Here is a 25808-nt window from a genome sequence, read left to right as displayed (position 1 = left end):
CATGCTCCCTGCTACTCCTCTCCTGGAAGGTAGCATTCCTGGTGGCCATCACTTCAGCCAGGAGGGTCTCTGAGTTGAGAGCACTAACTTCGGAGCCCCCCTATACTATTTTTTACAAGGATAAGGTCAGGATGAGGCCCCACCCAGCCTTCCTTCCTAAGGTGGTGTCCCAATTCCACTGTAACCAAGATATCTTCCTCCCTGTGTTTTTCCCGAAACCGCACGGTTCGGCTGAGGAATGGAGATGGCATTCGTTGGATGTCAGGCGGGCCCTGGCACACTACGTGGAGAGAACCAGACCCTTCCGCAAATCGACACAGCTATTTGTAGCAGTGGCTGATCAGATGAAAGGCTCCCCGGTCTCCACCCAGCGAATCTCCTCTTGGATCACATCATGTATTAAGCTCTGTTACTTGCAAGCGAAAGTGCCACTACCTGGAATGATAACGGCACATTCGACTAGGGCACAGGCCTCTTCGGCTGCCTTCCTGCAGAACGTGCCACTGCAGGATATCTGTAGGGCGGCCACCTGGTCGTCAGTTCATACGTTCACGACTCACTACGCCATTGTTCAACAGGCGAGAGAAGACGCAGCGGTGGGCAGGGCTGTGCTGAGCAGAGCCGCTCGTCAGTGACTCCTACCCGCCTCCAAAGGTATGGCTACTCAATCACCTAAATTGGAATCACCTAAATTGGATATGAGCAATCACTCGAAGAGAGAAAACAAAGTTACTTACCAGTAACTGTTGTTCTTCGAGATGTGTTGCTCATATCCATTCCAAACCCACCCCCCATCCCCGCTGTCGGAGTCGGCAGAAAGAAGGGACTGGGGGCCTGCTGGGCCAGCAGTGTCCTTTATACCGTGACATGAGCGCGGCACTCCAGAGGGCGCCTGAGCTGGCCCTGCAGGGCTTGCTAGGGAAAAAGGTTCCGGGAATCTGTGCACGGGGCGCGCACACACCTAAATTGGAATGGATATGAGCAACACATCTCGAAGAACAACAGTTACTGGTAAGTAACCTTGTTTTTTGGCTGTGGAATTTCCTTCATTTAAAACGTTTTATTAGAGAAAATGTTTAAGCAAAAAACAATAAAGCAGTGAAGGATCCAAGACCACTGTTCTCCCCCGTTCATTAATTACTGATTTGAGTCACTCATTCAGACACACAATTAACTTACTAGCTTCACTACAGCATAGTGGCACCAAAATTCCCCAGCCATGCCAGGGACCTCGCTACGGCAGGTGCTGCACAGACAGAGGGAGAGGAAGGCCCTGTCCTGCAGCAGCGTCTCAGTTCCCCCTCTCCAAAGCCCCAGGATCTAGCCCATGCCACCAGCCACTGCAGGGCTCCCCCTGGGAGTTAGGGTCACCGCGTCCCCCTTGCAGACCAGCTGCCGGTCAGTGATGGGGCAGGCACGTGGGTATCCCCTGCACAGACCCAAGCAACAGTAACAGAACTGGAACCTGCATTCAGGGCAGCCCACCTGGGGTCAGCCTTGCCCAGTGTGGCTCAGGAGAACATGGCACGTGGGACAGGCCCCCAGTGAAGGGCAGCCATGGACAGATGATCTCGGGGCCTGGATATCGGGGGCATCGTGCAGTGCGGCCTGCAAGGGGCATCTTGGGTCAGTGTGGGGCAAGGGGCCCCTCCAGTCTGTCAGGCAGCCCCAGCAGAAGCAGTAGAGCTCCCCCCTGGCCTCCTGGGAGCAGGGCAGGCAGGGGGTGCGCAAAGTCCCAGGGTCCAGGCGCTGGACGAGATGCTGGCAGCGCGGGCACTGGGGGATAGAAGAGGAGAGTGTTAGCTACTGAGACCCTCCCAGATCCCAGCCTGAGTTGATCCAGGCAGGGAGGGCTCAGGTCTCCCTCTCCTCCCCCAGGACTCACCTGGCAGTAGCTGCCCCTGGCCCCCTCCTGCGCCAAGATTTGGGCCTCCAGCGTGTTCCGGTCCTTGTCCGAGAACAGCCTGTGTCTGCACAGCTCCTGCCAGAGCCACGGGGCATCCGGGCAGCGCAGGCAGCGGAACGAGGTGACGCCCTGGAACCGGGGACCTGGATCAGCCACCAATTCTCCCCGGCTTTAAACTAGTTTCGATGGGGGACGGGGACCTAAGCCCGAAGGTAAGTGGGGAAGAAGGACACCATAAGGAAGCAGAAGGAGGAGGGTGCAGCAGGGGAGGCCTGCCGATTCATACTGGGAAAGTAGGCCAATCGGCTACTTATCTCAAGTGCCTGTACACAAATGCAAGAAGCCTGGGAAACAAGCTGGAGGAACTGGAAGTCCTGGCACAGTCAAGAAACTACGACATGATTGGAATAACTGAGACTTGGTGGAGTAACTCACACGACTGGAGCACTGTCATGGATGGGTATAAACTGTTCAGGAAGGACAGGCAGGGGTGAAGGGGTGGAGGAGTTGCACTGTATGTAAGAGAGCACTATGATTGCTCTGAGCTCCAGTATGAAACTGGAGATAAGTCAGTTGAGTGTCTCTGGGTTAAGCTTAGAAGCAAGAACAATAAGTGTGATGTTGTGGTGGGTGTCTGTTACAGACCACCAGATCAGGAGGATGAGGTAGATGAGACTTTCTTTACTCAACTAGGGAAAGTTTCCAGTTCACAGGACCTGATTCTCATGGGGGACTTCAATCACCCTGACATGTGCTGAAAGACCAATACAGCAGAGCACAAACAATCCAGGAAGTTTTTGGACAGTGTCACAGACAATTTCCTGGTGCAAGTGCTGGAGCAACCAACTAGGGGCCGTGCTTCTCTTGACCTGCTGCTCACAAACAGAGAAGATTTGGTAGGGGAAATAGAAGTGGGTGGCAACCTAGGCAGCAGTGACCATGAGATGGTCGAGTTCAGGATCCTGACAAAAGGAAGAAAGGAGAACAGCAGGATACGGACCATGGACTTCAGAAAAGCGGACTTTGTCTCCCTCAGGGAACTGATGGGCAGGATTCCCTGGGAGGCTAACATGAGGGGGAAAGGAATCCAAGAGAGCTGGCTGTATTTTAAAGAGTCCTTATTGAGGGCACAGGAGCAAACCATCCCGATGTGCAGAAAGAATAGCAAATATGGTAGGCGTCCAGCTTGGCTTAACAAAGATGTCCTTGGCAAACTTAAACGCAAAAAAGAAGCTTACAAGAAGTGGAAGCTTGGTCAGATGACTAGGGAGGATTATAAAAACACTGCTCGAACGTGCAGGAATGAAATCGGGAAGGCCAAAACGCAATTGGAGTTGCAGCTAGCAAGGGACGTGAAGGGGAACAAGAAGGGTTTCTACAGGCATGTTGCCAACAAGAGGAAGATTCGGGAAAGTGTGGACCCCTTAGAGAATGAGGGAGGTGACCTAGTGACGGAAGATGTGGAGGAAGCTGAGGTCCTCAATGCCTTTTTTGCCTCTGTCTTCACAGACCAGATCAGCTCCCAGACTGCTTTACTGGGTGGCACAGAATGGGAAGGAGGCGAACATCCCGCAGTGCTGAAGGAACAGGTCCAAGACTATTTAGAAGGATTGGACATACACAAGTCCATGGGGCCGGATGAAATGCACCCGAGGGTGCTGAGGGAGTTGGCTGAGGTGATTTCAGAGCCATTGGCTATTATCTTTGAAAGCTCATGGCAACAGGGGGAGGTCCCTGAGGACTGGAAAAAAGCAAATATAGTGCCCATCTTCAAAAAAGGGAGGAAAGAAGATCCAGGGAACTACAGACCGGTCAGCCTCACCTCAATCCCTGGAAAAATCATGGAGCAGGTTCTTAAGGAATCCATTTTAAGGCACTTGGAAGAGAGGAAGGTGATCAGGAACAGTCAACACGGATTCACCAAGGGAAAGTCATGCCTGACCAACCTGATTGCTTTCTATGATGAGGTGACTGGCTCTGTGGATGTAGGGAAGGCGGTGGATGTGATATACCTTGACTTTAGCAAAGCTTTTGATACCGTCTCTCACAGTATTCTTATCAGCAAGTTAAAGAAGTATGGGTTGGATGAATGGACTATAAAATGGATAGAAAACTGGCTAGAGCATAGGGCTCAACGAGTAGTGATCAATGGCTCCATGTCTAGCTGGCAGCCGGTCACAAGCGGAGTTCCCCAGGGGTCGGTCCTGGGGTCGGTTTTGTTCAACATCTTCATTAATGATCTGGAGGATGGGGTAGATTGCACCCTCAGCAAGTTTGCGGATGACACTAAGCTGGGGGGAGCGGTAGATACCCTGGAAGGTAGGGATAGGATACAGAGTGACCTAAACAAACTGGAGGATTGGGCCAAAAGAAATCTAATGAGGTTCAACAAAGAAAAGTGCAGAGTCCTCCACTTAGGAAGGAAGAATCCCATGCACAGCTATAGACTTGGGACCGACGAGCTAGGCAGCAGCTCTGCAGAAAAGGACCTGGGGGTAAGAGTGGATAAAAAGCTGGATATGAGTCAGCAGTGTGCCCTGGTTGTCAAGAAGGCTAATAGCATATTGGGCTGCATTAGGAGGGGCATTGCCAGCAGGACACGGGAAGTGATTATTCCCCTCTATTCGGCATTGGTAAGGCCGCATTTAGAATATTGTGTCCAGTTTTGGGCCCCCCACTACAAAAAGGATGTGGACAAGTTGGAGAGAGTCCAGCAGAGGGCAACCAAAATGATGAGGGGGCTGGAGCACGGGACTTATGAGGAGAGGCTGAGGGAACTGGGCTTATTTAGTCTGCAAAAGAGAAGAATGAGGGAGGATTTGATAGCGGCCTTTAACTACCTGAAAGGGGGTTCCAGGGAGGATGGGGCTAGGCTGTTCTCGGTGGTGGCAGATGACAGAACAAGGAGCAACGGTCTTAAGTTGCAGGGCGGGAGGTCTAGGTTGGACATTAGGAAAAAGTTTTTCACTAGGAGGGTGGTGAAGCAGTGGAATGGGTTACCTAGGGAGGTGGTGGAATATCCATCTTTAGAGGTTTTTAAGCTGAGGCTTGACAAAGCCCTGGCTGGGATGATATAGCTGAGGTTAGTCCTGCTTTGAGCAGGGGGTTGGACTCGATGACCTCCTGAGGTCCCTTCCAACTCTAATATTCTATGATTCTATGAATAAAGGGATCAAAGATGCAGAGAGGAAGCTAAGCAGGTGGACGTTATTCACCGAGAATAAAAGGACCATCTTTCTCCCTTCACCATGATTTTATTTTGTTTCTTTACAAATAAAACAACTAAGGACAACATTTTCTCCATGAGAACATAGCATGCAATCTAATTATGCAATAATAGAAAGAGCACAAAAAACCTGAAGTCAATGGAGTTACTGTTGAATTACACAAGTATAAAAAAATCAGAATCAATCTGTTTTAGGGATTTATGTTGCCTCCATCACCACACTATCCAAGTACTTTGCATATAAAATGAGTAGCCATAACTAAGCCCCTGATAGACTTCATGGAGTCTCTGACATTCTGCTTTGAAGATGAGAAGTTTTCTTTGCTGGCTTGTCACTGTTTAGTTTTGGGGTTTTTTTGTCTTATCTGCTGGTTTATTTCTTCCTTTGTTTCAGGTGTTTATCCCAGTGTGAATAAAATCATAATCTGTCTTTCTAATTTAAGGATTTACATAGCCACCCTCACCACATTATCTGAGCAAGTTGCCCATAAAATCAATAGCCGCAGGTTAGTCCATAGTGGAATTCATAGAGTGTCTTCTTCTATTTTGAGGTAAAACATCTACTTAGGGTCTGAGAGTCTTTGTTTGTTTGTTTGATTCTCTCTCTGTCTCTTTATTTTGTTTAATTGGCTGGTTGATTTGTTGTTTTATTCTAGATTTGGGGGAAGGTCATAATTTGGGAGGATGGAGCATGTTGGATTAGATGATGGTTTTACTTGATTGCTCATTGACAAGTAGATTCTGATTAGTATTAAGTGTGTAATGTCTGAACTGTTGTGACTGTTTACATTTTAACATGCTCGGTTTTTCTTTCCTGATTGGACACACTGAAGATTCATAACCAAACTTCTTTTATCTCCATGGGAGAACCTCAGTTGGTCTAAATTGTCTTAAATTACTATCCAAAAACTCAGTGCTGCAGAGCCGGGTGGGGGTGTTCTTTTTTGGGGGGCTGTCCCTTTAGAGCCAGAGCTGATCTCAGTGCCCCAGCATGATGCTAGTGGGGGTGAAGTTACATTGAGCAGGGTGGAGGGGTGAGTACGCAATGCTGGGGGGCACTGAACTGTAAGGAGCAGGATCGGGTGCGGCTGGCAGGGCGCATTCTTCCCCCAGCAGGCCACGCAGCTTGCAATGCCCCAAAGTGGCACACAGCGCTGAGCTAAGGGTGGGTGGCAGGAGGTGCTCCACAGGAAGTTCTCCTTGCTCAGGGTCCATGTCAATATCCCAGCTCAGCACATGGGAGCGCTGCGCTGTGGGAAACAGGGTGGAGGTGGAGGCAATGGAGGATTTAGAGTTAGTGGGGCCCTGTGTGCAGCTTCATTTTTGGGGTCCCCCCCCTCAGAACCAGGCCAAGAAAAAGAACATTCTCTCTTATCTCCCCCCGGTTTTCATTCTTTTCTTCTTCATCCTCGTCCTATATTATAAGTAATAAGAAGTACATGAAAGTAAAGTGAGGTATCTTGATTGTTTTTGTAGTCTAACCTTTTTTTTTCACAGATCACTTGAAAGTTGCTTAGGGTCTCAGTGGACCACTTAAGGATCTTCCCACGTGTTGTTTGTACCATTGGCAAACTATTGTAAAGTGCTTCGGATAAGAGCACTTTATAAAAAAACCTTAATAACCTTTCCTTGGTCCACCTGAATGGGGTTCTCGGACCACAGTTTGAGAACTTCTGATCTAGATGAAAGCTTGTATTTGCATTAGGCTAACATGAAAAATGTGCAAAAGTAAAAAGTATAGAAAAAAATGAATGGAAAAAGAGAAGTTAACTTCCTCCAAAGAAACTTATTTGATTTGAAAAAAAAAAAAAATTATTCAGATAGCGTTTTTTCTACACTTTTTCTTCACAAAATCATAAATTAAGTGATTGTAAGTAATATTTTGTAAAGAGGCACTTTCAATTGTCAATATTGCTGAACTTATCAAATATTCCTTATCATATTTCACAAAAAATTTTTACCTCATTTCAATACAGAAAAAGAACGTTCATCAGAAGCATTGTTAAAAATATTTTCAGATTTTCCAATTTTCAGCGTTGTTAAAAATATTTTCAGAATGGTTTCTACACATGGAAAGTTTGCCTGCAAACCATCATGTACAAGTCTATATGAATCAACTGGTAATCTCAAAGCACAGACCACATCATTTTTGATAAAATGAATGAAATGTTTCACTTCATCTTCAAAAAGATTTGTGTCTATGTCCTTTCAGTAGCATTCACTTAATTTCTTACTGTAGTGACTTTTAGCATTTTCGTCCATACTTATGTCAAAAACCATGCAAAATAAATCAACAGTTTTCTTTAGAGATTCACCACTACTCTGCAATTGCGCTGTTAGACCCTGTCTGTACTTACCTTCGGGATTCGGAGGCAGTCGACAGGAGTTACACAAGCTACGCAAAAAACTTGCGTAACTCCCGTCGATTTCTGGGCTTCTCTTCTGCGCGCCGTCTTCACTGCACTGCGCCGATGGGAACGGTCTCAACGATGATCTTCTCTTTCCCTTTTAAATTGATTTCATTGTCTCTAGTTTCATCAAAAAATAACTTCCTTATTTTTTTACACTTCTCATCAGATATTTCAGAGGAAGCTATATTTTCTGTTAATGTTAGTGCCTCTGCTTCCACCAAGCTATAGTCATTTTGAACTTCCATGACAAAACTTTTAACTGAGGCTAGCAGCTGGGCAACATTCAATAAATTTATATCAACCTTTTGCATCAATTTGCTGATGGCATTAATTCTCGGAAGTAAATGGTTCCACAAAAGAGTAAAAACAGCAACATCGTATTTTTCAAACTTTTCTGCTCAGGATTTTGCACCCGTTTTTTCAGAATTTGACGTGGCTATGTCTAATAAGGTTTTCTTTGTATCATCATAGCTCATTTTCAAAGCCAAAACAGCATCTGCAGAAGTAGACCTCCTAATGTCACAAATTCTTATGACTGTCAAATGTTTTTCATTTGCCTGCTCCAAGCGTGATTGTAGCATACTCCACCGATGTATGGAAACCGAAAAAAAGGCATACACAAAGTCAAAAAATGTGTAGCTCCCTCAGAAGATTCAGCTGCAGCATTGCAGATTAAATGTAAGGAATGTCTGGAACACGGTATGAATAAAGTGTAGGGGCTTGTATTGTTGTCTGCAGACCTGAATATTTTCCTGCCATATTTGGAGCGTTATCAAAGCTCTGCCCACGACAATTTTTGATGTCCAAACCTAAATTTGAAATGATTCCCAAAACAGTTGTCTCTAAACATTCAGAAGTGTGGGATTTTAGTGGGACAAAACAAAAAAATCGCTCTACAACTTCATCGTTGCCAGTCACATATCTTAAAATTAATGTTAATTGGTCTACATTAAGGTACAGAGAATCCACCAGCAAGTGAGCCGTGCCCCATGCCACAGAGGAAGGCGAAACCCCCCCCCCCGAGCCTCTGCCAATCTGTCTTGGGGGAAAATTCTTTCCTGACCCCAAATATGGCAATCAGCTAACCCCTGAGATTGTGGACAAGACTCACCAGACAGACACCCAAGAAAGAATTCTCTGTAGTAACTCAGAACCCCCCATCTAACATCCCTTCACAGACCATTGGCATATGTACCCCCAGTAGTCAAAGATCAGTCAATTGCCAAACTAGGCTGTCCCATCATACCATCCCCTCCATATATTTATCAAGATCAGTTCTGAAGCCAGCTGGTTTTTTTTCCCCACTACTCCCCTTGGAAGGCTATTCCAGAACTTCACTCCGCTGATGGTTAGAAACCTGCGTCTAATTTCAAGTCTAAACTTCCTGATGGCCAGTTTATATCCATGAGTTTGCATGTCCACATTGGCACTGAACTTAAATAATTCCTCTCCCTCCCTGGTATTTATCCCTCTGATGAATTTAGAGAGAGCAATCATATCTCCCCTCAATCTTCTTTTGGTTAGGCTAAACAAGCCAAGCGCTTTGAGTCTCCTCTCATAAGGCAGGTTTTCCATTCTGCAGATCATCCTTCTCTGCACCTGTTCCAGTCTGAATTCATCTTTCTTAAACATGGGGGACCAGAACTGCACACAGTATTCCAGATGAGGTCCGACCAGCGCCTTGTATAACGGTACTAGCACCTCCCTATCTTTACTGGAAACACCTTGTCTGATGCATCCAAGGACTGCATTAGCTTTTTTCACAGCCACGTCACATTGGCAGCTCATTGTCATCCTGTGATATCCCAGTCTTTCTCTGTATTGGCAACACCTCCCAACTTTGTGTCATCCACAAACTTTATTAGCACATTCCCACTTTTTGTGCCAAGGTCAGTAATAGACAGGTTAAATACGATTGGTCCCAAGACCGATCCCTGAGGAGCTCCACTAGTAACCTCCCTCATTGGTCTGAATACTGATGCGTGAGAGACCCAGCTCTTTACCTCTCTGCACTGTGAAATTCCCCTTTGCACAGAATCTGCCTCTGTTAACATTTACTTTCTAATACAAGATCCAGCTCTTTGCCCAGTTACGTTTCCGTTGAGCTGATAATGGAGGAAAGGTTTATTTCCTCTCCAGGGTCGTATGGCAACAAACATAGATTGCACATTGGGGAGAATATAGGCTTCATTCCCATTTCTACTGAAAATTGAATATTTATTCTGTTGAATAAATTATTTTCTGTATGTACAGCCTGACATTCAGAGGTGCAGAACAATGAATCAAAGTGCAACTGAAGTAGATTTCAAAAAGCACTTAAGTGACTTCGGAACAAAAGTCCCATTAATTTACTCTCTTGTCCTTTTCAAAATCATGTCACCGTGACTAGAGAATGTTTGCTGGGCACATTCATTTCTTCTTCTTCTTCTTCTTCTTCTTCTTCTTCAGAAATACTACTGATTTTCATAGGGATGAATCCAATAAGATACTATAGATATTAGATTGCATTTTAACAAAACAGACTGAAACAACAGACAGAAATTAAGAGACAAAGATATAATTTACCAGATCCCCAGTATTGGTAAATCATCCGTAGTTCTCTTGGTGTCAAGGAGCCAGATCTCCCGCTGGTGTAAATCTGCTGTGGCTCTATAAAGCCACTGGTATGAAGCAAGGTATTAAGCAGCCTGAGGTCTCTGCATACCGAACTCCACACCTAGTTTAAAACTGTTTTATGTTGGACAGTGAATGTGTGAGGTCTCTCCTGCCCTGTCTCTCCCACTTCCTAGATACAGTTCACCAGAAAGCAAAAGTCCAGAGCCCAATCTGCAGGCAAAGCAATGGTTTTATTTGGGACTAAAGAAGCAAGCATAAAACCATAGACCTTCACACCGGTCGGGCTTCCTTTCCCATAACCATATCTCTATATGCCGATAGAGTTTCCTCCCCGCCCCCGCGGCACCATGACCATTTCCTCTTGTCTTTAAACAGATATTGAACTTTATAAAACATTGAGGGACCCAAAGGATTAAATGCTTAATAACAAAGCCAAGGAACACTAGCTGTCTGTGTCTAGCAGAAAGGGTTTATAATATTTGCAACTTTGAATGAAAAATTCCAACGCACCAGTAGTGGAATATCCATTTTAAACATAGAAAATAGGGTTCCAGAAACCAGAAGTCATGTCCTGTTTTGGAGGGTCTTGAGTCTGGGGGCTTTTGTACCTCATGGGAGAGGTAGGGAATGAGGTTACATTTTGGCCATGGTCACCTTATGGCCCTTTAGTATTTCATTCTCACACCTCCCTTTGTCTCTCTGCTCCTCCCAATCGGTTCTTGACCTTGCTCTGGTGTCGGTCTTGAAGAGGAGTCAGAATTTTCCTTCATTTGTACATTCATAAATCAACCCCCCACTACACCTCAAAACATTTTATCTACATCCCTTATCTCTTCTCACAGTAATAAAGAATAGTCATCTTGTTGTGGTGAGGCAAGAGCAACGCACAATGTCTTTGTTTACATGTGTAGCTTGAAGACCTGAGTTTTCAGGAGGGCAAGCAGGCCAAAAAGCAGGCCCAGAATACCATCTCAGGCAGATACACAGGCCTAAAATACTTATACAATCCTAAACTTTATACTGCTAATCCTAACACTGACTGTGTTATGTGCACTCTTTCGGCCTATATATGGATCCAAATTAATACATACAAAGTTATTTGAGATCTTTGTGGATCACGGATGCAGATGAAGAAAACTGCTCAATTCTACTATTGTCTCTGTGATAGAAACATGAAAATTGCCATAGTGAATCCAGCATGAGGGCCATATATAGTCCAGTGTCCTGTTCCAGACAGTGACCAGAACCAAATGTTCAGAGGAAGTTTCACAGTAGACAGATGTGGGATAATCGGCCCCCACAGTAGAATTGCTTATAGTTATATATTGGCTTAATCCCTGAAACATGATGTTTAATATCCCTTCAAAATATATCATCATAATTCATTATAATAACCCTGAATATTTTTCTTATCTTAACCTTTAAATGAATTTTGATACATTTTTGGTCTCAATGTCTTTCAAGTGGCAAGAAATGCCACAATCTGATTACGTGTCTTCTTCATGCCATGAGCACATGCGTAGAACACCCTCCCAATACTAGTTCACCAAAACCATCATGCTCACCTTATGATAATCATATAGAGGCGGCCTTTGCTGAATGGGCTTTTTCATTTGTCTGTTGTGTTTATGTGAATCTCTTCTTTTCTATAGACATGATACTGCACAAACTTGTGTTTAGATTAAATGAACATTTTCCTACAGCCTGTCTGCGGTCAGAACTCCAGTGGATGCTTACAAGACTTCAATGTATAGACAATCTGCATTATTAAGCCTAATCAACAATATGCATCATCCCGATCCTGCAGACAGGTTCATATTCATGCTAGTAATTTGTACTCGCAACACTTAATTTCAATAAGGTTATTCATGTGTTCAACCTAGTCGTAGGAGTGAAGCTTTTGCTGGATGGGCACTATTTGCCTATTTATATGATCATTTGTATTCTCATTAAACCTGTCAAATTGAAAAGTGAGATCTACAAGATGTTAATTAGGACTGAAATTTCACAGGGTTCCAAATTCTGGACACTGACAAAGAGACAGGAGCATATCTTGAATAATGTGGAAAAGGAAAAAGTAAAGATGGATGCTTGGAGTTACACTGACAGACCATGCTTAGAATGAATGAACTAAGGGAAATGTGAAGGTGGTACCAGTTATAGAAAGGCTGAGGGAATCCAGTCATAGATGGTTTGACCATGTGAAAAGGATATAGGAAGAACAGATACAAAACGGGCAGTTTCTCCTAGAACTGGAGGGTAAGAGAAGGGATGGGAGACCCAAACTAGATTGACGAGTGTCATACTACAAGATCTGATTCACTGCAGTGTCTCTGAGGAATTGCATTCAAGACAGACTGGAAGGGATAAGGACAAAAAGAGCCAACTCCATATAGGTGGAAGTGAGGTGAGAGGAAGATCTGAGTTGAGTAAGTGCAGCAAGGGGTTGAGACATTATATTGCAGGAGTGTTGCTGTGACTGATAGGACAGTGTCCTGTAATATACATGACAAACCTGATGGAATTAAGTTTCACATCTTTGGAGTTCATTGTATTAAAAATTCAGATGTTTATGTACTGCTGTAGGATGGGATATACTGGGGACTTGAAAGGACTTTGGGCATAATACGTGTGAAGTGGATTTTCAAGGACATTGGTGGGGGTGAAGATGATGCAAATGACCCAACTGTACCCCATCCTTTTGGAGCTTCACTTTAGGCAGAGACCCCAGGTCTGGCTGATTTCCTAGTCAAATAATCAGAACCTAACTGATCGACAACTAGCTAAGAGCACAACAACTAACAGCAAAAACAAATTATTAAATATATCGGAAGCAGGAAGCCTGAGAAACAATCAGTGGGGTCATTGGATGATCAAGGTGCTAAGGGGGCACTCAAGGAAGACATTGCTGTTGCATAGAAGCTAAAAGAATTCTTTGCATTGCTCTTCACTGCAGGAGGTGGGAGGGAGAGTCCTTCAACTTAGGGGACAAATCAGAGGAACCAGACTGACAAATCATAGAGAGGGTGTTTACTCCACTTTCCCATTCCCAGCCTGTATTCATTTATTAGTGACGTTTAAATCTAGCTGGCCATGCTGCTGTCTTGTGGTAATTATAAATTATGGCTGGGAGCTTCAAAGGAGTGTAGAGGAGATTAAATCATTTGCCATTAAGGTATCTAGCTCCTCCGGCTGTTTTGAAAACCTGAGCCTAAATACATGCCTTTTTCATTGACTGTTGCTGAGATTGGGTACCTAAATCCTGTGATAATCCAACCCTCCTTGCTCTCATTCTTACTCCCTACAGAGCATTGTTGAAGAGTTGACCCAGCCCAGGTTTAGTGGTAGCTCATTACAGAGAGTGAACTTCAGGGATCTTATCCCAGGGGGAATAAAACAGCATTTAGACAATTCTCAGGAAATCAGCTCTTCATCTTGGAGTCAGACGAGGAAGGCACTTTGTGCCACTCCGACAGAGAGCACGACACATGTCGAGTGGTTTCACTGCTGCGGGTCAAAGGTCCAAGGGTCACATCCAGAGACCTACTGGATGTCCTGAGATGCTGGATTCCAGACACAGACAGACAGACTAGATAGCCAAATCCATACGCAGGTCAGTAAACTAAGAAAACAGAGAAAATCGCAGGTCAGAATGATCTCGTCATATTTATGATCTATGTTTAAAAGGCAGGTGAGTTGATTCATAATTTTATTCCTTTTTAATCTTTATTTGCTTTCAGTTTCAAAGGCCCAGATTCGGCCCCACTGATCTAGGGGTGGGTCTCTCTGCAGAGTCCCACTGACTTCTGTTCCCCCAGAGGCAGTCACAGCTCACGGGACAGCGCTGAAAACCCAGCTCTGCTGAAGCACACAACTCTCTTGCTCACTCACGCTCCCTCTCTCATGACAGCACTGAAACACAGGAGATCAGCTGTTGCACGCTAGCAGTGATTTCTATGTGTGCTCTGGGTGTGTGTGGGGGGATGGTGAGGTTAGGGGCAGGGCATTCCCTGGAGAAGGTGATTAGCCTGGAACTCACTTTGCAAAGAATCTGCCTGGCTTGACATTCACGTTGTAGTGCAAGATCTGTTTGCCTGGGCATTTGTGTGATGAGCTGATAAGGGAGAAAAGATTTAGTTTCTCCCTGGGAGACATACGGGATTAAATATAGATTTGACATTGGACAGAACACCGGCTTCATCCCCATTTCTATGAAAAATCAATGTAAAAATAGCCGCTCACTTCCAGGAGGGCAGGATAGGTTCTCTTATGTATGAGCAGCAGGATATTCTGACTTGGGAGACACTCAGTCAAAAGTCCCAGGGCTCAGATTTTCAAAGGGACTTCAGTGATTTTTAGGCACAACAGCCCCGTTAACTTTCATGCAGACCCTTCGTTTTAAAATCATGTCAGCATGCCCAGGGACAGTTTGCTGGACACATTCATTGATGATGATGATGATGATGAAGTCTCTCAGTATTACCTAAGGTGGATTTTTTACAAAGAAACAGCTGTCACACCGTACTGAATCATGGCGTTTTAGCAGAACAGCGAGATCACGGTGTGTCTGGGGGCCCACAACTTAAAAAAACGGGAACAGAGACAAGTGATCCCCGTGCGCCGCCAGATCCCCCACCCGCGACACAACAAAAAAACTTGAAACAATGACATCACACTGCTGCAGGTACCGCCCCCTCTCCATCACCCCGCCCCCTGTGACCTCACACTGCTGCAGGCACCGCCTCCTCCCCGTCATCCCACCCCCTGTGACCTCATACTGCTGCAGGCACCGCCTCCTCCCCGTCATCCCACCCCCTGTGACCTCATACTGCTGCAGGTACTGCCCCATCCCATTCCCCGCCCCCAGTGACATCCTGGCCATGGGTTGGTTGTATTTTCTCTCTCCTGGGATTGGGACGTCTCTGCCCAGCATCGATTCCGACCTTTATCCTGCCCTTGGTGCTTGTGTCTTCTCCTGTGCACAGCTGGAGAAAAAGGCAAAGCTCAACGAAAACGTCAGCCTCATCAGCCTGCCCCCAGCCTGTCACCGAGTGCGTCCAAGGGCCAAGTGCAGCGTCGCCGGCTGGGGCCAGACTAGCCCACACTTTAAGCTGCCTTCGGATACGCTGCGGGAGGTGGATGTGATGGTGATGTCGGATACCAATTGTACATATCTTCATTATAACCCCTCCACGATGCTGTGTGCGGGGGACCCAAAGACAGGCAAAAACCCTTTCAAGGTGATTCTCCTCCTGGTTTCAAGCCCCTTTGACCAATGGTTGTGATTTACGAGTCTGTCGGGGTCGCAGTCAGGTCACAAAGCACAGATCAAAGTTCAGGCCCCTCCCTGTGCTCGGTGCTGTACAAAAGAATGGGAAAATAGCTGCTCTTTTGCCAGGGGAGGCTTAGAATGGGCAAATGTGATGCTGAGACTGGCTGAGCTGGCGGGGATGGTGCTGAGACTTGTTCTTTATCTGTTTCTAGGTTCATTTCTCAGGGCGACTGGGGGCCCCCTGGTGTGCAGGGGAACGGCCCACGGCATCGTCTCTGTGGTACGCAGTAATGGAACCCCCCCCCCGCCCCCGCGGTGTACACAAAGTCTCCACCTTCATCCCCTGGATTGAAAAGACGATGAAGAAGCTGCAGCCCTGAGCCCTGCCAGTAATCGCTGAAGGGGCCGGAGCTGCGCCGTGTCTGTCCTTTGGCGAGGCCCAGCCATGGGGCCTGCTTTGCTGAGAGGCTCAGTCCCCTCCCACCTTTCGCTTCACTCAGGCAGTGCCCAAACCATGAACCTCAAGGCAGGGAGCCTAGGGGAGTTAGGAGCCAGGTTCAAGGCCCATCTGCTCCCTTGGAAATCCCAGCCCGCAGCCTGTCCCTTCGCTAGGCAAACAGCTGGCTTATTTCCCTGGAGGTGAGGGACAGAGCCCAGCACTGGGGAAGACGCGGGGGTTTGTAGCTCTCCCCGTGTCAGCCGGTCGAGGGGCTGTTCATGGGAGATCGTCGTCCATCCCTGCCCTGCTAACTCATGTGAAAATCCCGTTCTCACCGGGCCTGTCCCATGTGATAGTCACCCCGGGGTGGCCCCTCCTGCTGCAAACACCCTGTCCCAGCGCCGGCCAGGCCAGCAGGCATTCACTCGTGGGAAGGGAACTCCACAAAGGCTGCACTGAGGGCAGATCAGTCGACAGCGCTGATCTTCTCCATCCCGCCTCCCCTTCCCCGTGCTGCTGAGTGGCCTAGTGCATCTCGCTCGCTGGTTTGGAGACAGGAATGAATAAAAATGAAGTTAACAAAACAAGCAAGATTCCGGGAATGAGCGACCGACCCGAGCCGTGAATCCAGCGCAGCCGCTGCATCCGCCGGGCGTGGGGGGAATCGACTCCACAGACAAAGGCTGGGCTGGTGCATAATGCGCTAGGCTGGGCCCTGGGAACGGGGAGCCGGGGGGTGGCAGCAGAGAATGAATCCGTACGGGGCTGGAGGAGTCCCTGCTGGCCAGGGCTGAGCTGCAAAGGGAACCACAAGGAGAAAAGCTGCCTGGGCAAGCGGCTGGTCTGGAGCAGTCTATTAATTTCACGAGGCGCTGGTGTGGGGTTTCCTCGCTGGTCTGCTCTGGTGCAAACCTCTCTCCCCACTGAAGCGCCTGGCCCCCAGCAGAGCCCACGAGGTGGGAACAGACCCTGACTGCAGCTGGAAAAGGTGCTGGAGGGGGGAACTGGCTGGCTCACAGGGTGGGGAATGGGACATGGGGCCTTTCCAACTCTGGGACGTGGTTTCTAGCTGCAGGGATTACTGCCTATGTCTAAGGGCGCTGGGAGGGGAGCGGGGACTAGTGGTTAGAGCATGGGAGATCCAGGACTCCTGGGTTCTGCCCCTGGCTCTGGGAGGATGGGAGGGGAGTAGGCTCCAGTGGGTAGAGTGGGCAACAGGGAGCCAGAACCCAGGAGTCCTGAGAGGGGAGTGGGATGTGAGGGGTTAAATGGGAGGGGGGCTGGAAGTCTGGACTCCTCAGTTTGTGCCCGATCTCTGGGAGGGGAGAGGGTGTCTAGTGGTTAGAGCATGGGGGCGCCAGGACTCCTGGATTCTCTCCCTGGCTCTGGGAGGGAATTGGGCTGGGACGGTTCTTGGGGTTCCCAGGGCTGTGAGTGACCTTGTTACATCCAGGTGAACAGCAGCTGCCCTCAAGCCCGCTTGCCCCGCTCCCCTCTGACACCCCGTCCCTGGCGCCGGCTACTCACAGAAACCCCACCTCCTCGGCCCCCACGGGAGGCGTCTGTCTCTGCTTTCCCCAACCCTCGTGTCCCCAATCACACACCGCCAGCTAGGGACGATGTTTCCTGATAGTTCCACAAGACGCCCCCCCAAATTCGGCCGTTGCTGGCTGGCCCGGCAAGATCGGGGCTTCCCTGAAACCCCCCATGCACCAAGACGTCTCCTTGAGGGTCCGCCTCCGCTCTGGGTTATACCACATCCACCGTCCATCTCCTCCCTTGGCTGGCTCTGGGATGGGGCAAGGGTGGCCAACCGGCCCTTGCAGCGTGGAGATGGGGGTGCCGACCCCAGGGGGGGGCTGGCCAAAATGGGGCCGACGCCTGAAATCAGCGGCATGTCCTGTGATCCAATTTCCCCCCTCCCGCACCGAGTGTGAATGCCTGCGGCCCTCCACCCGCCTTCCCACGGCATCCTCCATGGTCCCCTTAAGCTCTCTGCTCTTTCTCACCCTCAGACTTGGTGATACAGTCACTGATCCCCCAAACAACCCCCCCCGGCCAGGGTGCTTCCCCCCCCGAGATCAGTCCCTCACCCCGGATTGGCTGCCGCCTAGATTGGACACAAAAGATTGCACCGGAGCCAATCCGGGGGAAAAGATCTCTGGCATCCGTGCTGCGTTTCCAGCCCGTTCAGATGCCAAACCGCACGGAAGACAAAAACTTGTCCCGGGGCTTCGTCGTCTTTCCTTCATTCAGACTCCCCGGACCACATTTCCTCACATAGCGCATGCCCGTCGCCAGCCCTTCATCGTGAGATGCGCAGCGGTCGGATTTTGATGGTCCTTCCAGCAGGCAGTGGATTCGTAGAAGATGAGGGTTGGAAAGGACCACAGGAGTATCTAGTCCAACCCTTGTTCAGAGCAGGAATAACCTCAGTTAAATCATCCCAGCCAGGGCTTTGTCAAGCCACAGTTTAAAAACCTCTAAAGATGGAGATTCCACCACCTCCCTAGGTAACCCATTCCAGTGCTTCACCACCCTCCTAGGGAAATTTTTTTTCCCTAATATCCAACCTAGACCTCCCCTAGTGCAACTTGAGACCATTGTTCCTTGTTCTGTCATCTGCCACCACTGAGAACAGCCTAGCTCCATCCTCCCTGGAACCTCCTTTCAGGTAGTTGAAGGTTGCTATCAAATCCCCCCTCACTCTTCTCTTCTGCTGACTGAACAAACCTAGTTTCCTCAGCCTTTCCTCATATGTCTTGTGCTCCAGCCCCCTAATCATTTTTGTTGCCCTCTGCTGGACTCTCTCCAACTTGTCCACATCCTTTTTGTAGTGGGGGGCCCAAAACTGGACACAATATTCTAAATGCGGCCTCACCAATGCCGAATAGAGGGGAATAATCACTTCCCGCGATCTGCTGGCAATGCTCCTACTAATGCAGCCTGTAGGAAGCTGCTGTGGCCTCCCATGGAGCCAGAGCCTGAGGAAGGACACGAGCGCTCTGATTGGCCCAACTCACACCCTGCCCCAAAGTCTGCCCGGCAACAAGGGACCCGGGCCGTGATAGGGCCACCCGGCCAGGCCAATTGGCAGCCACGGGGCAGAGCCCCAACAGGAAGGGGAAGTACAAAAGCCTGGTCCCTGAGCTCAGTAGGGCTCAGACTGTTGCTAGAGGCAGATGTGCTGCCCCGCCAGCAGAGGCCTAGGCCAGAGCCTAGCCGCCGCCGATGAACCCCAGCCCCACCCGGGCCTGGGGATTGGATAGGGCCCTCGAGGAGCTGGACTAGGCAACCCGGCCAGGACGACTGGGCCGAGTTACCCTGACCCCGAGCCCGGGGCCGTGCTCTGGAACCGCCAGACTGGGCTGAGACCCCAGAGCGGCCCGAGTGGCGGGCACCCCCGGAGGCCGGGCCGGATTTGGAGGAACTGCCGGCCGCCGAGCCCCTCCCTGCAGCGGGGCAGGACTTGGAGGAGCTGCCCGAGGCTGAGCCTCTCCCCACATCCAACGACCTTGAGGAGCTGCCCCCTGAAGAGGAGCTTCCCGCCTTACCCCTGGTCGACGAGGAAGGACTGACTGCGCTACCCCTGGCGGACCACTTTCGCGGCATGGAGGAGGCAGGTACTAGGGTCAGTGGGGAGGAAGTAGCCCAGGGACAACCACGGTCTGTGGCTGAAGCCACATTCTAGTCGGTGTGTTGCGGCGGGAGCCCCGCCGACACAGTGGCAGCCGCTTCTGCCACTGCTAGGGCCCTGGGCTGGGATGCAGTGGAGACGGGTGGGCCTGCGTCCCCCTCCCCTTCCCCTTTTCCCTAGCCACCCCAGGAGAATTGCTCTCCTGACACCGCCTGCAGCCGTTGCCGCCGTCTGCTCACCCTGCCTAGGGGTTGGAGCAATAGACTCCTTGTTCACTCGCCCTGCCTGAGGGCCTGAGCGATCTGCCCCTGCTCGCCCTGCCTAGGGGTTGGAGCAATAGACTCCTTGTTTGCTCGCCCTGCCTGAGGGCCTGAGCGATCTGCCTCTGCTCGCCCTGCCTAGGGGCTGGAGCAATAGACTCCTTGTTCGCTCGCCCTGCCTGAGGGCCTGAGCAATCTGCCTCTGCTCACCCCTGCCTAGGGGTTGGAGCAACTGACTCTTTGCTCGCCCGCCCTGACTGAGGGCCTGAGCGAGTAACTGCTGCTCACCCTGCCTAAGGGTGGACTATTAGGACTACTCACTCGCCAAGCGCGAGCTATTCCCTGTTTGTAGGAAGCCGCTGTGGCCTCCCACGAAACCAACACGCCTACACAGCTCAATGTGCTATTAGCCTTCTTGACAACCAGGGCACACTGCTGACTCATATCCAGCTTCTTATCTACTGTTACCCCCAGGTCCTTTTCTGCCTAATCCTTCAATTTGTCTAGGTCACACTGTATCCTATCCCTACCTTCCAGGGTATCTACCACTCTCCCAAGCTTAGTGTCATCTGCAAACTTGCTGAGGATGCAATCCATCCCACGTAGTCCTGGTTGAGAACCACTGCTCTATGTGCAGCTCCGAGTGTGTATTTCGTCCTGTTATGTGTCGTGGTCTGCAGAAACGCAGACATCTGCTAGGTTACTCAGTTCTGCTCATCTCTGCCAGCCGGAAAATATCGTGCCACCGGGGTCAGAATAGCCACGTGAGCAACTCCAGCTAGGCTGAGCCTGTAGCACAGTGGTCATGCAACTCGAATTGCACCGGGCCTCCAACAGGAAACACTTTACAACACCCGCAGCACATTTCCCACGTCTTTGTCGACTTCAAGAAGGTGTTGACAGAGCCTGGCACGAAGCTCTCCTGGCAATCATGAAGTAGACCAGCATTGGTCGTCAGCTTATTTTTACCATTAAACGACCGTGTGCCCAGGCTGGTAGTGCAGCCTTGTCTGTGGCACAAGAGGGGAATGGTTTTACAGCACGGTTGGAGTCTGGCAAAGCTGCCTCCATTTGCCCACGTTGTTTGCCGTCTATGTGGAGCGTGTAACAATGGATGCCCTGGAGAAGATCACATTTGCAGCATCGTTATTGCGGGGCGAACAGGCTCAAAGCTTTGATTGGCTGATGACACTGATTACCGGGCAGGCCGGGACGAGGAATTTGTGAACCTGGCAAAATGATTGGCTGAAACCTCGGCAAAGCAGGGCCTGGAAACGGATGCAGAGAAAGCCGGGCTGAGACAAGTCGATGTGCTGGGATCAACCCACGCATGACGAGCTGGAGCCAGTGGAACAGGGCAAGGAGCTGGGGGCAGTCCCCACCGACAATGGGTTGAAGGCAGAAAGTCCGGCAAGAAAGGCACAAACAGCAGCAGGGCAGGTGAAGCTAAAGCCGGTTACAGCAGGTGCTGGTGGTCTCCGGTTTTCGGTCTGCGTGCGAGACATGGACCTACTGGCATAACTGGAACGGCCAATACGGGCCGTGGAGCTGAGCTACATCCGGAAAATCCCAGCATCTCCCACCTCGGCCAGGTTCAAAATGAGGGGGTTTGGAACAGCATCGCCCCATGGACTGGAGCGCAGGAAGACGTCCCGACAAGCGCGAAGGAGCGGCCGTGGTCTGACCATGTAACGAGATCATCCGGCCTCTCCAAGCTCATCCGCCCAGGGGCAGGCGAGGGAGGAGACGAGAGACAGGCAGAAGCAGGGTGAGGACATGCAACAGGGGCCAGGAATGGACATCGCAGAGACTCGGGGGACTGGGGGAATGAAAGGGGAGGTTGGGGGAATGAAAGGGGAGGTTGGTGAATTAAAGGGGAGGCTGGAGGTTTTTCAGGGAGTTCAGTGGGATGAGAGGGGATGCTGGGAGGCTGGCAGGAATTAAAGGGGCGTGCGGGGAGAGTTACAGCACTGCAGGATGGTGCGGGTGTGGTGAGGAGGCCTGGGTTTGTGGTGATCACTGAGGCAGGACTGTGAGCAGGCCTAGTGGTTAGAGCAGGGTTGGGTTGGGAGCCAGGACACCTGGGTTCTCTCTGTATCTGCTGTGTCATTTCCTGGCAGCCAGGATTCCTGGATTATATCCCAGTCTCTGGGAGGGGAGTGGGGTCTAGTGGTTAGAGCCAGGAAGGTGGGGGCCAGGACACCTGGGTTCTCTCTGCATCTCTGCTGTGTCATTTCCCCTCTGGCACTACATGGGCACAGCTCCTGGCCCTACAGCCTCACACATGCTGCCACATCCCCTTTGCGTGGTCACAGTCTTTCCGGGGCGCTTCTCAGAAACCCTCCTGCTGCAGTCGCTGTGATGGGGGCCGGTGGCAGCTCTGCCCAGCCCTGCCCCTGCATACGGCTGGGCCGCGGTGAAAAAAATCAAAGAGCTGCATTCTTGCCTGCCACCGATATCCGGGGCTGTCACCCACAGCCCCAGGCACGGAGAGATGGGCAGGGAGCTGAGAGAGACTGGGTGTAGGTGAGGAAGGCCCCCAGATGTGCCCAGCCATGAGCCGGCTCTCTTGATCCTGTTAGACACGTCCCCACCGGGGTCTTCTCCATCCAGGGGTGCTTCATCTCTCGCTGTGCAGTGACCCAGCTGTGCATCATCCATCCAGCTGTGCTGTAGCACCAGCTGTGCAGGACCTGCCCATCCTGCCCCCCCAAGCTCGTGTGGTCGGCTGTGGCTGGAAAATGAGAGGCCTGAGCCCTGCATTGGGAGGAGCGTGTGGGTGACCCTGAGGTTTCCTGCCCACCAGCTCCCACCCAGCTCAGTCTATAAATCACCCCAGCCCCAGACAGAGGCATTATCCCTGCACTGACTCTGAGCATGCAGATCTACGTTTGGCTGCTGCTCCCCGCGGCCCTTCTCCTGCCCCCCGGGTTTTGGTCTGGTGAGTGAGGATAGGATTGGGGCCCTCTGGGGTTTTGGGCTGAATAGAGAGTCTGCGAGATGTTGGCTTTCTGGATGGTATCTCAGAGACCCCTGGGGCTTTGGGGTGAATGAGGTGTGTGTCTAGAGGCCCACAGGGGTGAACGGGGGGTTCTTAACATCTAGATCAGTGCAGAGCGGGAGAGGGGCTGCACCCAGGGGTCTGCAGCTCTGCACATCTGGGGTGTGGGGCTCACCAGGCTAGGGGGTGACAAAGCTGGTCCCGCTGGGGCATCCCATGGGCACCTGAGCTGATCCCTCCCCTCCTCTCTGCCCGCGGTGCCAGGAGAGATCATCGGGGGCCAGGCCACCAAGCCCCATTCTCGACCCTACATGGCCTTTCTCAACAGATAGACCTCCACAGGTCCAAAGATGTCCGGGGGCTTCCTGGTGTGGAAGGATTTTGTGCTGACAGGCGCCCACTATGCCGAGGAGTAAAAGCCTGTTTTTCTCTTCATCCTGGTGTCTCCCTGAACCCAGGACCCAGTTGTGCAGGGACCCAGTTGTGCAGGGATCCAGCTGTGCAAAGCCCTCCTCATTTTACTGGTGTCCTGTGGGAAAGGCAAAGAGAAGCCCAAGGGCGTCAGAGCCAACATTGGGCCATTCGTATTCTTGGTGTAAACACAATACAATGTAATTCATTCGTTAGGGGCTGGTTGTGTGGTTATTTAGGGTTGTTTAGCACTGAGATCCGGGCCCTGCTCCATCGTTCCAGGCGCTGCCCAGATCCTGAGACTCAGCCCCAATCCCTGCAGCAGGCGCCCCTCGGCTGCGGGTCTTCCCCTAGGTCCCAGCCCCAGAAGAGCTGGGCAGAGGTCTGGAGTGGGGGAGCCAGGCACAGAAGCTGTCTGGATCTACCAGGAGGGTCCCCAGGGTGCAGGGAGCTGATCCCCAGCGGCCAGGAGGACACGGGGCAGCGAAGGCGCTCAGGGGAACAGCACAGGGGGCCGGGAGAGACACCGGCTGGGACCCCCATGCCACGGGGCAGGGGCTCTGTGCTGCAGCCGGCGCCACCTACAGGGAAAAGGCCCCTTATGCCCCATTTCCACCCTCGCAGGCAGCCGGTGCTTAGCCCCGGGGCCGTATGGCAGCCAGCATGTGTGCAGTGGGGTGAGGGTTTACAGGCTGGGAGCTGAGTCTGAGATCTCGGCCTGAGAGCCCTGGGCTGCCCCGTCCCCCCATATCACTGTCCCTGCGCCCCTCCCCCAGCTCCCCGCTCTGCTCCTAAGGCCCCACGTGTCGGTCTTGGCTCTCACAGCGAGATTACGGTGTTTCTGGGGGGCCACTACATTAGCGAACCGGAACAGAGCCAACAGGTGATCAACGTGGATGTCAAGATCCCCCACCCGCAATATGATGAAGAAACTGATAACAACGACATCATGCTGCTGCAGATACCACCGAATCCCATCACCCCGCCCCCTGTGACCTCACACTGCTGCAGGTACCATCCAATCCCATCACCCCGCCCCCGGTGATCTCACACTGCTGCAGGTTCCACCCGCATCTCATCACCCCACCTCCAGTGACCTCCTCGCAATGTGTTTTCCTGGGCATGGGGTGTGTCTCTGTGTCCTTGAGTACCACCCTCGCTCTGATCGTCATCAGTCTTATCATGTATCAGCTGAAGAGGAAAGCGAAGCTGACCCGATGGGTGAAAACCATCCCCCTGCCCCGCGCCGACAAGACAGTACAGCCCGGGGCAAAATGCAGTGTCACCGGCTGGGGCTGCACTAGCGCAGACGGTGAGGAGACCTCGGATATTCTGCAGGAGGTGGACGTGGTGGTGATGCCGGAGGCTGCATGTTGGAGTACTCCTCACGGGCCAGATGAGAACTATGACCCCTCCATGATGCTGTGTGCGGGGGACCCAGACGAGGGCAAAAACCCTTCCAAGGTGATTCTCCTCCTGGCTTCAAGCCCCCTTGACCAATTGTTGTGATTTATGAATTTGTCAGGGTCGCAGTCAGGCCGCAAAGCACAGATCGAAGGTCAGGTCTCCCCCTTGCGCTCGGTGCTGTACAAATGAATGGGAAAATAGCTGCTCTTTTGCAGGGAGGAGGCAGAGACCAGGCAGGCTGCAGGTAGTGTGAGAGGCAGAGACTGGCAGCGCCACGACTGGATGTTGTTTATCTGTGTCCCTTTCCATTTCTCAGGGCGACTCTGGGGGCCCCCTGGTATGCGGGCGAAAGGCCCAGGGCATCATCTCCTATGGATTTGATGATGGGATCCCCCCCCGTGGTGTACACAAGAGTCTCCACCTTCATCCCCTGGATTGAAAAGAACATGAACAAGCTGCAGCCCTGAGTCCCTCCGTGAATCACTGCAGGGGCTGGAGTTGTGCCGTGTCTGTCCTTTGGTGAGACCCAGCCGTGGGGCCTGCTTTGCAGAGGGACTGAGCCCCCCTAGGCTGAGCCCCCCCAGCTATCGCTTTGCTCAGGCAGTGCCCAACCCATAAGCCTCAAGGCAGGCAGCCCAGGGGAGTTAGGAGCCGGGTTCAAGCCTGGCTACCGTCAGCTCCCTTAGAAATCCCAGCCCTCAGCCTGTCTCTTCGCTAGGCAAACAGCTGGTTTCTTTCCCCCGGGGTGACAGACAGAGTCCAGCGCTGGGGAAGACGCAGGGGTTGCAGCTCTCCCCTGTGTCAGCCGGTCAAGGGGATGTTCATGGGAGATCCTCGTCTGTCCCTGCCCTGCTAACTCGTGTGAAAACCCCATCCTCACTGGGCCTGTCTCGTGGGTTAGTCACCCTGGGGTGGCCACCTCCCACTACAAACACCCTGTCCCAGCGCCAGCTAGGCCAACGAGCGTTTGCTCGTGGGAAGGGAACTCCGCGAAGGCTGCACTGAGGACAGAACAATTGACGGCGCTGATCTTCTCCATCCCGCCTCGCCTTCCCCGCATTGCTGAGCGGCCTGGTGCATCTCGCTCACTGCTTTGGAGTCAGAAATGAATTAAAATGAAGTTTAAAAAAAAAAAAGCGAGAATCCAGGAATGAGCGACCGACCTGAGCTGTGAATCCAGCGCAGCCGCTGCATCCGCCAGGCGTGGGGGGAATCGGCTCCC

The 25808-nt window shown here is 51.1% G+C and overlaps 1 pseudogene; it reads left to right on the top strand.

The window, feature by feature from the left end:
• The first annotated feature begins 2091 nt into the window (after positions 1-2091).
• Positions 2092-25053, top strand: LOC137156530 (duodenase-1-like; annotated as a pseudogene).
• The last annotated feature ends 755 nt before the right edge of the window (positions 25054-25808 follow it).

The sequence above is a fragment of the Emydura macquarii genome, unplaced genomic scaffold (genome assembly GCF_026122565.2).
Source record: "Emydura macquarii macquarii isolate MOO-44397 ecotype Brisbane River unplaced genomic scaffold, CSIRO-AGI_Emac_v2 contig_298, whole genome shotgun sequence".
In the NCBI taxonomy this organism is placed as follows: domain Eukaryota; kingdom Metazoa; phylum Chordata; order Testudines; family Chelidae; genus Emydura; species Emydura macquarii.
The sequence above is the reverse complement of the archived record's forward strand: the minus strand, read 5'-3'. Positions and strand labels throughout refer to the sequence as shown.